Here is a 16051-nt window from a genome sequence, read left to right as displayed (position 1 = left end):
AGTTCAATAATATTCCAACTGTTCCGTTGTTTCTTGTCCACTTCCCATCGTTGTCGCTGGTTGGTGTCCCGTTCCATGATCTGTGTGTCTTGACGTGTAGACTCTCGTGGTACCAGGACACTGGCGAGCAGTCCCCGCTCCTCGAGAGCCTTTGCCGCAGCTTGTGGATTTCCATATGTCTGCGAGGTCCCATCTTCGCTGAAAACCTTCAATTTGGCCGGGGCCAAGATATGCGATTTTATATTCTTGGCCTTAAGTTGTTCTCTCATAGGTCTGTACAAGGCTCTCTGTTGTTTCACTTTGAAGGTGAAGTCGTGGTCAAAGAAGATACGCGTACCATTATAGGTAAATTCCTTCTTCCCCCATGCCGCATGTAGTATTTGCTTCTTTGTTTCAAAGTTCAAAAAGGCAACAATTATCGGTCTGGTATGATCTTTGCCTTCTCTGTACACCCGGTGCGCTCTGATGATGTTAAAATCTCCAGGTATTTTAAGCACCTCGTTAAACAGTTTTTTGAGGAAGGCTGTCATATTGTTGCCTTCACTTTTCTCTGGTATGTTGAATATACGCACATTGTTTTGCCTGGACTTGTTCTCCAGGTATTCAGTGCGTTCTTCCATCTCCGAAACTTTGTTCACCAGATATTTAATCGATTTATGGTGCAGTATTTCAGTATCATGTATCTCACCGACACGGCGCTCAACCTGTTCCAGTCTGTCACTCGTTTTTTCTAGATCAAGGCGTAATTCTGTCGTCTGTTGCATAATTGTCTTAATGTCTTTTTCGGTCTCGGCTCGAAATTCTTTGAAATCCATCCTGAAATCCTTGATCTCTTTCGAGAGCGAGTCCTTCATTTCAATCATCAGGCGTTTTATTTCTCCCACTTCAGCCATTTGGGGGATGGGTGCCGCCAATTGTTTGTTTGTGCGTTTCTTACTTGTTGATATAGTTGTCTTTTCCGTTGTTGCACCTGATCGTAAGTTCATCCCCCGACACAGGTTAAGACGTGAAGGCAAATGGAGATAAGTCAAAGCACCATTTCTTTTCTTTTTTTTTGTTCTCTTGTGGGGTTGGAGAGACACACAGCTTTCACGCTGCCGCCATTACCGGATCCGGAAGCTCATCTCATCATTAAGTAAGCCTATTCTTAGTGCACGTACATGGGAATGCTGTAAGGCATTAACGAGGGGCAGGGTAATGTCTGGCATGGCTGTGGGAAATAATAAAGTGGAGCGCCCCCCACAAACATAGGAGGTACATTACAAACTGCTACTGTATTGACTGCAGTGTGGGGCTGAAAGGAAGGCTGACCTAACTCCTGGTAGGTAAATGTTTGTGTGGGTTTTCTTTCTCAGGCTGACCTTCTAACTGAATGTGTGTGAGTATCAGTCGTAGGGGTCAGGACTGGTGGGAGTGGACTGTCTTCAGGTGCCGGGAAAGCGTACTGTTCCTGCTCACTTTCAGCCTCGGACACTTCAGCCTCTTCAGGTGGGTCTTTCTCCTCTATTCTGTCCGCTAGCCCTCTGGTTCCTTTCATTTCTGTTCCAGACGTCTCAATCCTAACTTCTTCTTTTTCTCTTTCAGGTTCGGCGTGAAGACGGCTTTGCTGTGGATCCCAGGTAAGTACTTTGTCAACAGGTTTTAGGTGAGGATCACAGGTAAGTGCTTTGCCGGCAGAATGTCGGCGAGGATCACAGGTAGGTGCTTTGTCAGCTGTTTGGCGGTCGTTCTTACGACGCATTCTCAGCCAGTACTGATATCTGGTATTTTCATAATCATCAGAGTTTGTATCACTTGTTTGTATTGGAGCAGGTTGCGTTTCATCCTCAGCTGCTGATGGTCTCTTCTTCCCCTTCCTTGTCCTAGGTGTTGGGGGTTTTACTGGTGCAGGAGGTAGGTCTGCCGGTAGGTCATTGACCACATGCAACAGGTTCCGATGTAGGATGTGCATCTTTAACCCATCTGTCTCCGACACCACTCTGTACACAGGACTGTTGTGAACTTGTTCTTTTACAACATAGATTGTGTTTTCCCAGTAAGCCCTTAGCTTTCCAGGCCCACCTCTCTCTCCCAGGTTACATACAAGCACCCTGTCGCCAGGTTTCAAGATGACACCTCTAGAATGCTGGTCATAGTACTTCTTCCCTCTAGCGCTGGACTGTTTGGAGTTCTCCGACGCAATCCGGTAGGCTTCAGTCATTGTCTTGGCCCATCTCTCTGCATAGCCTTATGGGGTCTGAGCTTCCTCACTGACGTTTAGCCTGAACAACAGATCCACCGGTAGGTGCGGGTGGCGACCATACAACAGGTTGAAAGGTGAGTATCCAGTCGATTCATGACGCGTACAATTATAAGCGTGGACTATTTGAGGGAGGTGCTCCTTCCATCTGTCCTTCTCTTTTTCAGCCAGGGTCCTCAGCATTTGTAACAGAGTCCTATTAAAGCGCTCTGCCGGATTGCCCTGTGGGTGATACGGCGATGTTCTGGAGTGCCCAACTCCACTCAATTTCTGCAGGGTACTGAACAGTTCATTTTCGAACTCACAGCCTTGGTCATGGTGTAATTTCGCAGGATATCCAAACCAGGGAACGAAGTCATTGAATATCCTCTCAGCAGGGGTTTTCCCAGACTTATTCCGAGTCACATAGGCTTGGGCAAATCTTGTGAAATGGTCAACTACCATAAGAATATATTCGTAGCCGCCTTTACTGGATTCCAAGTGCAAGTAGTCAATGGAAACCAACTCAAGAGGCGAGGTAGTGGTGATGCTGCCCATTGGAGCCCTTACATGCACAACTGGTTTCTTCTGTTTTATATGTGGACAGCATTTGGTCACATATGCTTCCACTTCCTGCTTCATATAAGGCCAGTAAAAACGTTCCCTTGCCAAGTTGAGAACTCTCTCCACACCAACATGACCCATGTCGTTGTGTAGTTGTTGGAGGACCATTGACTTATACTGAGCAGGTAAGACAAACTGACGCCTTTGACTGGTTTTCCTGTATAAGAGTCCATCTTCTATGTGGAGCTTACCCCACTCATGCATCAGTTTTTTGACTGTCTCACTAATGCTTTGTCTCATTTCATTGGTGAGTGTCTTGTTGGTTTCTTTGAGTTTCATTATCATTCCAATGGCTGGATCAGATCTTTGAGCTTTAACCAATTCATTATGGTCAAATGCTGGTATGGGGTCTGGGACACTGCACTCAGACGATCCATGCTGTGTCATATCCAGGGCTTGCCTGGGTCCAGACTTTTGAATCCGCCCACTCCACCGAGTTGACTGCTTCTGGTCTGGCGTCGTGACATGAAACAGCGGTTTCTTTCGGTTGAAAAATGATCGATCCAATGAACGCCGGGGGGGACTAACGATTAGCCAATCAGCGCCACGGGCGGAACTAACGCCATTGTCAAGCTGTTGTCAAGCGTTGTCAAGCTGTGTGCCGGAACCAAGGAGGATTAATAACAACAATGGCGACCGCTGTAGACAAGGTAGACACTGCTATCGAGGCTGTTCTAAATCGATTAAAAGTACCAATTACTTTGAAATCCAAACAACATTCTGCTTTGAAGGCATTTATTCAAAGGGGAGATGTTTTTTTTCGCATCAGTGTCGACTTAAAATGACGTTAGATTCAGGCGGATACGTTGGTCTCTAGTGATTGGTTAGGGAAAATCGAATCCCCCTCCCCCACGGAAATCGGTTAGAGTGGAGGCAATGTCAGACTGAAGATGGAAATGGAGTGTAACGAGTTGACAATTCTGTCTGATATCAGGCAAATGCAGGGCTGCAACCCAGGCAACCTCTTGCATCTTTGCTGCTCTGCTCCCCTCCCACGTGGCATTGACAACCTCCTGGGGCAGCTCTTCTGTACATTCAGCAATGTACTTGTCAACATCAAGGGGACAGCGGGAGAGAGTGTCAGCATCTATATTACTTTTCCCTGGCCTGTACTTCCCTCTAGACCAGTCGTTCTCAACCTTTTTTGGGCCAGCGCCCCCCTATCCATTATCCAGGTCCCTTACCGCCCCCATCTAATAAAATGTAGGCTAATTGTCTCCCCTGAATATTCATGTTGATTATTATCCTGTTTATTATTAGGATTATTATTATTATTATGCTGGTTATTATTATTGTTATTATTTATATAATTTATTATATTTATATTAGGCCTATATATTTATTCTTTATTTATATTCTTATTATATTCTTCTTCTTATTATTATTATTAGTATGATTATTATTCTGTGTTATATCATTAAAAAGCATGTCACTTAATGCCAAATAACAGATTTGCGTGGGTCACATATGTCACATAGCCTATATCACATATTATGCAGCATGTAACTTTTTGCCATTAAATAGGGCAGAATTAATTTAGCAGACTTTTGAATGGAGTTTGGTCTGACATTGTTTTGTGCTATTCCAGGCAAATTAAACCTGGTAAATGTCCCATGTTTTGGGATTTCACATTTCCTTTTATTCATAGACTTATTAAAGATGTAGACCCCAGTAGAATTCTAGAATGTTGCTGCAGTTCACTGGGAATTCTTACTTAAATCAGTATTTTCTTGCTCATTCCAAACAAACAGCTATATCTCAAAAATAAAACAAAATTGACAATCACAATTTTTTCCATTTAAAAAAACACAACTTTCCCTTTAATTTGGTACCAACTACATGGCAAGGTGATTCAGGGTGTCTCATTACTTCAGTGTCAACATTCACAGTATGACAACAAAACAGATCCTTCCTATCTTGGCTAACGATAAACTTTCAAAATCCATACAAAACCTCCAGCGCCTCAACCCACACAGTAATAAGATCAGACAGTAATAGTCGACAAACAAATATGGATAAAAGTCGCCGCAACCCGGTCAGTCCTCCTACCGACTCTTCGGCGCACTGCCTCCCGGCAAACAGTGTCCGTCTCCGGCAGTGAGAGCCAGGTAGGTCCCACTGTTTAGTGAAGGTGATCTTGTGTCTTGTTTTATCAAGCAAGAACAAGCGATTTCGATCAAAAGACTTCAACTCACAATGTCTTCGTAACTTTCCACTACATACGGCAGGTCAGGTTCTGTCTCACAGCACAATCTGACAGCTTCCAGAAGGTTTTAAAAGTTAACACTTAGCCGGCGAAGCCATTTTTAGATCTACCGGTGGAGGACAACTAAACCCAGGGAAAATCAAACGTCTCAGTGTCACCAGATAAATTTTCCGGTTCCGGTTCATCGATGACAACTTGAGGTATATATAAAACAAAACTGATAACTTGATTTTCAGTTTTTGGTACATTTTAAACAATTTAAAAATGACGGGCACTCTTGGGCACTATAGTGAAATATAGAACGGGCGCTCTCGGGCGCTATGGGGTGTAGAGGGTTAACGTTGAACCTCAAATCTGACAGCTCCCCCACCCACCTGTGACCCACAGCGTTCAATTTGGCGGTGCTAAGCACATATGTCAGGGGATTATTGTCTGTATACACGGTGAAGTGTGGTGCATAAAACAAATAATCCTGGAACTTCTCGTATATGGACCACTTGAGGGCGAGGAACTCCAGTTTCCCAGAATGAAGCCTGTAGTTTCTCTCAGCCGTTGTCAGGGTTCTTGAACCGTACCCAATGACTCTCATCTTCCCGTCCTGATGTTGGTACAGAACAGCTCCAAGTCCCTGCTCAGATGCGTCCGTATGAAGGGTGAAGGGTAATTCGAAATCTGGGTAGGCCAGGACAGGAGGGCTTGTCAATGTATCAATCAGTCTACAGAGGACTTTTTGATGTTCCTCACACCACATCACTGGAGCTCTTGATGGTAACTGGGCACTTTTCCTCTTCCCTCTCTTGAGTTTGTTGTGCAGGGCACTTGCAGTAACTCATAGATTGGCTTGGCGATCCTTGAGAAATCTTGAATGTAGGCTTGATAGTAGCTCAGGAACCCAAGCACTCGACGGAAGTCTCCAACAGTGGCAGGTGTCCTGTCTCTCAGTGCATGCACGGCATCTAAATCTTTTGGATCAATCCGGACACCGGCAGCGGACACCAGCCGTCCCACATATCGCACTTCCGGTTTGAACAGCTCACACTTCGTTGGTCTTAGCTTCACACCATGGCGTTGTAGGGCTCTGAGGACTTTCCTCAGCCCCTCAACATGGTCCTCAAAGGTTCGAGCGTAGCAGAGGACATCATCCAAGTATGGAATACAGCACTCATCCCGCAAGGAGTCCAGCATTTCCTCCATACTCCGTTGAAATGCGGCTGGGGCGTTGGTCAGGCCGAAGGGAATTCTAACCCATTCATAGAGTCCCCAAGGCGTGATAAATGCTGTCAGGTGACGTGAAGCCCTGATGGTACGCCTTTCCCTGGTCCAGGATCGAGAACCAGCTGTAGCCGCCGAGTGTGTCCATGAGGTCCTGGATCCGGGGCAGGGGGTGCCTGTCTGGTATGGTTTTCTGATTTATGAGCCGGTAGTCTATACATAGCCTGAGTGTACCGTCCTTCTTCCGGACGCACACAACTGGGGCGGAGTATGGAGATTTAGATTTTACAATCCAGCCCTTAGCCAGGAGATCTTGGATATATTCCTTGACTTCTTGATACAGAGGCTTTGGCACTGAGGTGTATGATTTCTGAACTGGAATATCATCCTTCAGCGTTATGGACATCTGTAGGCTTGGAATAGATCCCATGTCATCGTCATTGCGAGCAAATGCCAGTGACTCCTCAAACAGCATCTTCTTCACAATGTTTTGCTGTGCATTGTCAAGGTGGCTTACATCAACTGGAGGATCCCATTTTGCAGCTGGATCACTTTTGTTACTGTTCAGGTTGGTGTGTGATTTGATACTGTTAACTCCTGCACTGTTTGGTTGTTTAGGCTGTTCAGGCTGGTCTGTTTCTATTATTTTTGCTATAGGTTGGATGCTTCCAAGTACAGTCCTACGACGCAGAACCACATCTTTGCATGTGTGATTCCCTATGGGGAGTCTGACAAAAGGGTTTCCTGTATTACGGACTTCAATCAAACCGTCTCCCACATCCAGTTGTTGTAATTGGATATCTTCTTGGTTGGGCTCAAACAACACGACCGGCTCTGTGAAGTCAAGGTGAGCTGGCACTTTACATTTAACATGTGCAACTTGGCCTGTACGAATGACAACATCATGTAGCCCAACTTTGACCGTTGCATCATCAACATCATTGACCGTCTGTGTCTGGATGAAGTTTACTATCGTGGTGGCCTTGTCTTCCTCAATTTCCATCGCACTACTAAGCAGGCTTGCAATGGTGGACACAATCCCTGCCCCATCCTTCTGTCCTTTGATAAGCTGCTCAATCACGTTGAACCCTAAGAGGGGACGCTCGAGTGACACATTTCCTACCAGGAATGGCACTTGGATTGATAGGTTGGGGTCACTGTTGCCTGGGAGGTTCACGGTCACCTCGACCCATCCATCATAAGGCACAGGAGTTCCAGTAACAGCAAATATGTTGAGAGGTTTGATTCTTATCAATTCATCCAGAGGTCGGAGTCGATAACCAGGTAAGTATGTCTGTCTCCACTCATGATCCACAATACTGACCTGGGAGCCAGTATCGAAGAGTGCAGTAACAGCATATCCATTCATGTAGCACTTGAGTAGACACTTTTTTCCCACTAGCGCTGCTACTTTCACATGTGCAGGCTGGGTTTCACTAGACACCTGAGGTGGAACTGTGCAGGTGGTGTTTACATTGTTAATCTCAGGTTGTCTTGTATTGACCCCAGTCGTGGGCTGCCTGTGAGGATTAACTACTTGTGGTCCCTCCGCCAAGGGCCGGGAACTGTTTCCCTGCCTTTGCTTCCTCAGACACCCTACAACTCTGTGTCCTACTTCTCCACAGCCGTAACAGTGGAGACAATTGGTGATGCCCTGCTCAACACATCTTGGACAGCCACGTGGTCTCACTTCTCTTCGGAATGATGGTCTACTGCCTGTACAATGACATGAGCGTTCTGTAGGCCTTGATTGTTTCAGGGACTCAATGACGCTGGTCAGGGCCTCGACCTGAGCTGTTAGGTCTTGTATAGTTTTGGTCCTATTTTTGTTCTTAGGATCAGGGGTCGTCTCTTGTTTGACCTCCGGTGCAGATTCAAGCTGAGCACTTCAGACTACTGTCACCTTCTGACGTGTGGTATGACCTAACCTACGCTGCCTTTCGTTCTCATCACTCATGACTTTGATAACTGGCCTAAGCAGTGCTTCATCTGATACACTGTGGTCAGCAAGGAGGGGTTTCAGTTCATTCCTGACGTCACTGTACTTTGGAGCGAGGCCCTGGTGGATGGTTCGTAAGAAGACATTTTGGACATTACGTGGGTCATACTCAATATCAGCAGCAGCGTGCCTTGACGCGAACATCACTTTTTATTTTAGTCCAATTACTCTATAAAGGAACTGCTGAGGAGTTTCATTTTCATTTTGCCGGGTGCTCATTAACTCACTGTTCTTCTCGCTCAAGTGGGACTGGAGGAAGCTTCTCAGTTCAGCCACAGTCATATCATCCTTGTTGATGAGCATATCTTTGAACTGCCCTGACTTTATGATGTGGAAGACGCATTGAATAATTTCACTTTCAGTGTGGTTGTTTTTCTGTCCTTCTTCAATCTGCTTGCACAGGTTGCTGTAGCTGATGTCAGATGAATGGTCACCTACCTGACCCCCATGTACTTTAAACTCTTGGCGTTGCAAGAATGACAGATCTCTTAAGGAGTACATTGTATCAGCCCTACCGTGTGATGCACCTTCAGAGTGGTGAGTCGGTGTCATGATGTTCTGTGCTGTGGGAGAAGTTTTGTCAGGTGTGGTTGGAACAGGTGATATCTGACATGCTGCAAGCTTCCTGTCTAGCTCTTCATAATTTGACGGTAACCTTTGATATTCAAGTGTTTGCATTTCGACACTAGAATTAGCTGCACCTGTATCAAGTTGTGCTAAGCTAGGGTGTGCACTGGTCGTATTGGTCTGCAACTGGCCTGTGCTAGTGTGGGCTGCATCAGCTGGTGAGGTCCCAGTATATGACTGACCTACATTAGATAGTGATGTGGGTGTCTGTGTCGGCATGTTAACCTCAACCTCAGAATTTACAGGTAGGTTCTCTATGGCAATTACACGATCCTGTTCAAGGTCATACACAGCATCTCTCAACAATAGCAGCTGTGAACCCCCCCCCCCCCCCCCATCCTCTAGATCAAGCAAAGTTTCACAATGCATATATGAACAGATGTAGTCTATGCAACCTTCCTCATCATCTCGAATTACCACAGAAGAGTCCAGACCTGGTACCTGAGTGATGCTCTGCACAACTTGGAACAGTTCATTTGCTGTTAAGGTGTGTAGCCTCTTCTTTATTTCCCATATCAGTCTTTCTCTCAGCCATATTGTGTGGTTCACAGTATACAAGTCACTGTAGCACTTTCAGGTCCCGGAGTCAGTAGAAACACACTCCACTCAATGTCACTGGAACAGTCGCTGTAGCTGCAGACACCTGGCCATAGTGTCACCGGAACGGTCGCTGAAGCTGCAGACACACGGCCGTAGTATCACTGGAACAGTCACCGAAGCTGAAGTGTCACTGGAACGGTCGCTGAAGCTGCAGACACACACTCATCTAAGCACACACGTCGCCTGTTGGGTTGTTGATCTTAGGGATCGGCATCACCAGGCTGCAGACACCGATCCCAGCGGTGCCTCCAAAAATCTGTTACAGGTCCCAAGGGGTTGGGATCCCATGAACAGATGATAGTTGTTGTTAACCTGTATTTTACAGGAAAACAGGGGGCAAATGAAGACAAGAAAGGTAAGTGTAGTTCTTCAGTGCTGCCCTTGTCAACTCTGAGGCGACGGCAGCTTCCCAAACCTACATTGCGCTGTAGAAAGGACAGACTCTCCTCCCTGTGGTGTAAACTAGAATTGCATCCATTTAAAACATATTGGAAACCAGATAAAACAACTATTAAAACAGATAAAATTACATTAATGTAGGCCTATACCATAATAAAAGTGACTATACATTTAGTGTGTCACATTTACAAACAAAGAAAAATCATGCTTACGTTGTCTAATTTTCCAAAATAGTCCACACAGCGGACATATGGACAGCAAATTCAACTTTTAGCCATGACGCTGTCTGAAGTTTACCATAACACACTCTGCAGAGCAGCTCACTCATGTGTGACATGATTACTATGCGCTTGTTGTTACTTTCTAATAGGGTAATCACCATGGAAATGAGACAGTTAGGTTTTTGGAAGGGAGGGGAAAGGAAAGAAGAGTCAACTATTGAGAGTATTACATGGCAGACAAAAAAAAACAAAAACGTTTCATGCCACCAGGTGCCGGGTCCACGCAAATAGGTACCGGAATGCCGGAAGGTAGTCCAAAACCGCGAGGTGCCGGATCCTGTTCCGGCAGGATCCGGCACAAATTAAGCACTCGTTATTTCTGACTGAAAAAGTACTTGAATACACAAGGAGTTGTATTTACGTCTGGAACATGCGAAAGTATGAGCAAACAAGGAGCACTTGAAGGCAGCAAGACTCTTCCACCCGATCGCTGAGAGTGAGAGTTGCAGCACACATAATGGGATCAACATATAATAACTTACTGAGCCAAAGTTTAGACCATGGTTTCGACACTATGTCTTCATCAGGGCATAATGTATGAATACAAATAAATGTGACACAGTTTCCCTGTTTCCCAGTTTTCCTGCAGGTACACTTAATTGGACGACTGAACAGAGTAAATGGATCCTGAAGCATTACATTGTTATTCATTTTTAATTTAATTGTTAATAAAAAGTCACCTTTGAAACACACAGTATTTACTAAATTGGAGTATGAGTACTTCAGGGCAAAATTATTATTAATAATAATAATAATAATCTTTTTATTTAATTTCATTTCAATTTTTTGTTTAGGAATAGCCCCTGTTTAATAATAATGTCCAATTTTATGTCCTGTTTTATCCCTGTTGTAATTTTTTCTATTTTCATTTGTTTTTGTTTCCTTTTTATCCAGTTTTACTGTGGGCTATCTATTTAATATCTTATTAGCTTTGTAAAGAACTTTGAAACGATTGTTTGGAAAAGCGCTGTCTAAATAAAGTTCTTATTTATTTATTATCTAAACAGATAATTATCTAGAAAGACAAATTTGTTCCACTACAGATAAGATGAAAATGAGTCAATTTCCAGTTTGGAGAGGTAGTTGCCCATGGTGCCAAATCCTAACCAGATCCGGCTTTTGCTGTGAAAATTTAACATAAAAAAAAATAAAAATAAAAAAAAACGTCCGACAAAGAACAAACAAAAATTCACCCAAAAACGAAACAAATCAGGTCAAAACCTAGTATATGGCTGGACCGTGTATGGGTGTGCCACGTGCCACGGCCGACCAATGGTGTAACTAACTCCGCTGTAGACTGTTAATAGCTATACAGAATAATAGTCCATACATCCATACTGATCTCCGTTCCAGCGTGTCCCGTCTCCTCTCTCCGCCGCTGTCCTCTCCACCGCGCCCACGGGCCGCATTGATCCTCCCGATCCAAGCCCCGGTTGCTCGCCGTTCGCCGGACACCCAGTGACGCATCGGAGTCGGGATCACCGGGAACAAATCGGCGCCAAGCTATCGGCACTGGCCGGCACCGTGCCCCCGGGAAACGCCGGGTAGCGTCGGCAGTAAGCCCTCGCCGCGACGAAACCTCCATGCTTGTCTGTGTCTCTCTCTCCGCCAACAGAACAGAGGGCTGTCAGGTGGACTGAGCTCGCGCATATGCATCGAAATAAACTGCGATATGATATAATTGTATAGATTCTACTTTAGCTTCAGTTAGCTTCAGCATGCATGATATTGGTCAGCCTGCTTACTGTGTGGGAGAAACGGGCTCCCGATCTCAGCGGAGAAACCATAATGTAGCAGAGAAAACGAAACTTAAATTTCTGGGTCTGTGAGCCTATGATGTGACACGTGCCATGGCCGACCAATGGAGTAACTTCATCACTCAGTCAGTCAGTCAGTCAGTCAGTCAGTCAGTCAGTGAGTGACAGACATTCGCGTTTATAGGGCTGGCCCCGCTGTTGCGGTCCAGCCAAAAACACACACAGATCACTGAAATGTCGGCTTTAGCAGACAGGAATTGATGGCTGAGAGTGAGAGAGAGAAAAAGGGGATGATTATCTTAACATTTCACATAGAAAGCCCTGTTGTACGCATTTAGATTAAGGGCAGAATTTCCATCCAATTATATTGTGCTAATCCTACTGGAATTGATCACATTCATCAAATAACAGTGAGTCAAAAGCTGCTTTTAAGATAAATTTATTTTTTTTAAAAATGCACATTGAGAACTTCAGACCAACATTAGCATTCGCAGCATTAGGACTTTTTGTTTGCGTTTATTAATTTCAAATCGGCCAAGGCGCATTTCGGGGCCAACTGCCTGACTTAAATATAATTTTGCCTATATCATAATGAATTTGCAATAGTATAAACTCCAACAAAATGTTTAACACAGGTAGCTTACCTTGCAAAACTGATTTTTTTACATGCATGACCAGTTTTGAAGATAATATTATAGAACATACTGACTCCATAAATCTTGAGCCCTCCTGCAAGCTGCATATGACCTACGCTTCACTACAATATGGGACATTAAGCCTAGGCTACATTATTTCATTACAGGCCTTCTTGCAGTTAATATCATGTTTCTTTGTTCACTTATGCAAATCACCTGACCCACTATAGGTTGAACATTAATGTCCCAGTCCTGAGTGGAGCGAGACCTGAAGGCTGACTTCATGATGTCAAGAGCACCATCATAGTCTGCTAAACATTCTACATGTGGAGAGGGCTCATGGCTGGGGACATCATGCGGTGGTCCGTATTTTTCGCCCTGTGACAGCAGGGGCTCTATGGATGGCATTGTGGGTCAGTCGCTCTGTTCGCCATTTTATTTTTTTAAGTGCGCCGCAGGCAGTCAGACTGCAGACTCTCAATTGGGAAACCTGAGTTTGATTACCGGCAGGGACGAACATTCAGTGTCCCTGGGCTGTTTATTCAACCAATTGAATATGTATCTATACACTGCCAGTCAAAAGTTTGGACACACCTGATGAATGTTTTTCATGATCTTAAAGCCATTTTGATCTAAAGGCTTATGCTTAAATGCTAGAAATTAGTTTCTTAGACAAATATGAATAGTGAAGTTGATGCCTATGTATGAATTTCTTTCCAAAGCCTTTGCCTTTCCATCAAGGCAAAGGACGGCTACTTTAAAGAATCTAAAATATAAGATAGTTTTGATTTGTTTAACACTTTTTTGGTCGCTGCATAATTCCATTTGTGTTATTTCATAGTTTTGATGTCTTTACTATTACTCTAAAATGTGAGAAATAGTAAAAATAAAGAAAAATGCGTGTCCAAACTTTGAATGGTAGTGTATGTATATGGCATGCATATACAATGATATTTTTATAATGGCATACCACATTTCTTGGTATCTCATAGCATACATTGCATATTTTTGCTATGTTTTTATATTGTAGGCTATACATATTTTGCTCTTATTTTCTCTTTGCCTTAATAAGTGGTCCTACTGCTGTCTATTTTGTACTCCCTAATAATGCTCTAATGCATTCCCCATACTTCTAAATACATTTACTGAACATGTTCTAATGTTGAAATTGTCAGTTGTGTATGTTTATTGTACGTGCATTTGCTATATATTTTTTTCTTTTTTTCTATTTTCTCTGTTGTATCCTATTAATATTTGTTGCTGCAACGACCCAATTATCCCACAAGGACCATTTCAATTTTCATCTTTTTCTATCTTACCTATTTTATTAACTGACAGGAACATACAGCATGAATTGACATTAGCAGATAATTAGTCAGATAATTAAATTAACAATGCTATGACAACTTCTTGATCAATCTTGGCCATATATCATATATACTGTATATATATACTGTATATACAGTATATTTATTTTCCCTTGTCATCTCTGCCTTAACAGCTGAACCAAAACATAATCTGTGTAATAAAGAGCTGAATTCTGGCAGTGACTTAATAATAAATCCATTGCATCTTCCACAGAAACACACAGTGAACGTTTTTCCTGAACACCCTCAGTTCATTTGTGCCACCAGTATCAACTGTGTTTGAGTGCTTTTGCATCTACTCTGTAGTTCATTCGGTATCCCATTTGTCTACAGTTGGTGGTGGTAACACGCCGCATTTGGCTCCAATCTGCCAATAAAATACAAAAGAAGAAAGTGACCAGCCAAATCAGTAGCTAATCTAGCTAGCCTCAGAAGTTAATGACCAGACAAGCCAGTAGCCGATCCAGTGGGTTGCTAGCCCCGGCGTGCTAGTTACCAGCTTCGGAAGCTAATGACCAGCCAAGCCAGTAGCCGATCCAGTGGGTTGCTAGGTTAGACGCATGAGTTACCACCTTGGTCGAATGAATAGTCGGCTTCTCATTTCCCACCGCCGGCCTCTCAGTTACCAGCGCCGGCTTATCATTGGCCAGATCAGTAGCTGGCTTCGGCAAGGATATAGTCTCCGCCGGCTTCTCAGTAGTCTTAATTTTGACCCTTTCCCTGTGCCATACAATCCATCATGACGCTAGTGGGTTTTGAAGATTGTGGAGGTTTGAGCTCGAGGGTTTTGATGAAAGTGTCCACTCTCCTCTCGCTGGTAAGACCATGATCATGAAAAGACTCAGTGTGGAGTAAATCACATAACAATAGATTGATCCTGTAAATATGTCAGATTTGAATGGTGCATCCCATGTCTTGTTTCAGATGTGGGAGGTGAACATCAGCATGAAAATGAGAGATATTGAGTTTGAAGCGCGAATGGTGCTCAACTCACCAGAAGCCTACAGTTCTTGTTTCCAGTCACATTTATGAGATAAGATGAAACTTGAATGATTCCTGTGGGGAAATTGGGACTTTGCAGCAGCCAATAGTAATAGGATACAGTAAAGAAAAATAGAAAATGTATTTCAACTCATTTTGAGCACCTCTCATCGACAGAGACCCTCAGATCATTCGTCTGGCTGAGGAAGCCACCAGGAGCCTGATGGAGCAGCAGCAGCAGCTCAGGAAATGGCGTTGCTGGCTGTGCCCAAAGTGCTGCAGGGCTTCTGGATGCATCCGGTGAGCCTCTCGTGTATCATGCCCTCACGGGGGCTCAGCGTCCTGGCTGTCGGACTCACCAAAGCTGCTCTGGATAAGCTCTCCGCCTCTCTGACCTCTGTGGACCATCAGGTCATCTTCTCCCGCTCCATCCGGGAAGAGAAGATCCTTTCTATCCAGGAGAAGGTCAGAGAGAAGTACACACCAGACCTCCTGGTGGAGGAGCTGAACCGCTTTGGGCCTGAGCTGCTGACCAGGATCGTTGACGTCACGGTGGGGGAAACCTGTGTAATGTTCGAGCCCAAGAAACACAAGGAAATGTCTGAAATGCTAAACACCAAAGAGGTAAGAAGACATGTAGAAGCAGTATGAGATACTGTGGATTAAAAAAAAAACAGTTTCATTTTCCAAAAGTCAAACTTCTCTCCCTCTTTAGGTGGAACCAGTTGATTCCACCCAGCCAGCTGTAGTGGATGGAGCCATGAACTCCACCCCCCTTGACACAACACCAACCCAGAAATGGACTCTGCTATTGCTTCAGCTCCTCTGGTTCCTCTGAGCCTCCCTACTGAAGATCCTCTGGTTCCTCTGAGCCTCCCTACTGAAGCTCCTGTGGTTCCTCTGAGCCTCCCTACTGACGCTCCTCTGGTTCCTCTGAGCCTCACTACTGAAGCTCCTGTGGTTCCTCTGAGCCTCCCTACTGAAGCTCCTCTGGTTCCTCTGAGCCTCCCTACTGACGCTCCCGTGGTTCTTCTGAGCCTCCCTACTGACGCTCCTGTGGTTCCTCTGAGCCTCCCTACTGAAGCTCCTCTGGTTCCTCTGAGCCTCCCTACTGACGCTCCTCTGGTTCCTCTGAGCCTCCCTAC

The sequence above is a fragment of the Centroberyx gerrardi genome, chromosome 9, assembly GCF_048128805.1.
Source record: "Centroberyx gerrardi isolate f3 chromosome 9, fCenGer3.hap1.cur.20231027, whole genome shotgun sequence".
NCBI lineage: Eukaryota > Metazoa > Chordata > Actinopteri > Beryciformes > Berycidae > Centroberyx > Centroberyx gerrardi.
Note: the sequence above shows the minus strand (reverse complement) of the source record.